The sequence below is a fragment of the Pteropus vampyrus genome, unplaced genomic scaffold (genome assembly GCF_000151845.1).
Source record: "Pteropus vampyrus isolate Shadow unplaced genomic scaffold, Pvam_2.0 Scaffold13, whole genome shotgun sequence".
Taxonomy (NCBI): domain Eukaryota; kingdom Metazoa; phylum Chordata; class Mammalia; order Chiroptera; family Pteropodidae; genus Pteropus; species Pteropus vampyrus.
In genome coordinates this window covers 11407267-11408409 of record NW_011888794.1, presented here as the reverse complement: position 1 = coordinate 11408409, position 1143 = coordinate 11407267, and positions in this window count along the sequence as shown.

Below are 1143 nucleotides of genomic sequence, written 5' to 3'. Positions count from 1 at the left end.
GAGTTACCCAGACTTCATGATGCTCCTGTAATTAATGCGTTTTTTACACTGCACATAGGTTTTCTCATTATAATGCTATTACCAGAAAATGCAGACTTACTGCTGAGGAAATGGGGAATAGACGAGCTCAGTTTCAGCCTATGCTGAGATCTTAACTCTTCTTCGAGAAACTCTTGCCGGTTTCTTGGATTTCCTCATTCTTCATAATGCTGAAATTTTCTCATCCTTACATTTTCTGTTTCTTTGCAAACCAGATGTCTGTTCCCCTAAATTCACTAACTTTACACATTCTGTTTCAACCACAGAACGTGGATGTCGTTCTCTCCTCTAGGACAAATATTTTTCTTCTGAACATTTTCAACGATTTAACATTCTGGAAACATTTACATGGGCCCTTCTAAATATTCACTCAGAGTATAGCAAAACAATTAATATGCAATTGATAATTAGATTAACCCTAAAATAAGACTCTTAAAACTTGGGCTCATCAACATATAGCATTACAGATGGCTTTTTTTTTTTTTTTTTTGGAAAATCGTGTTTTTTTACACATCTGTGTGTTTCACAACCACTCTTTCTCACTCTTTTTGTTACCTTTCCCTTTTTGTCACCAATATCAATGATGATGTGATTCCTTTAATTTACTCAACTGGTTTCAACAAACTGTAGTCGCTATATTTTTAAATGACAGTTAAGCCACTGCAATTTGCTTTTCCTTTTTTAAAAGCTACTCTGGATATTTTTTAAAGCACCCTTGATTTCTTGCAATAAGAAGTTCTAGATCCATCTTGCCCCGGTTTTATTGAGCTGTGACTCACAAATAAAAATTATATGTATTTAAGATGTACAACATGACATTTTGGTAGGTACACACCTAAAGTGGCTATCATAAGAAAGCAAATTGACATAGCTATCACTTTACATAAGTACCTTTTTTTTTTGCTCTACTTTTCTTTTTTTGTGTGTGATGAGAACACTGAAAATCTACTCTCTTAACTCTAGGTTCACTTTGAATCATTCAGCCACAGATAAGCTTTCACTTAGTTTATACAGAAGACATTTTATTAGTTTCTTTGTCTCCAGAGGAGAATATTATTACAGACTAAATTTGCCAGACTAGTATTTACACTGCATTGTTGTTCC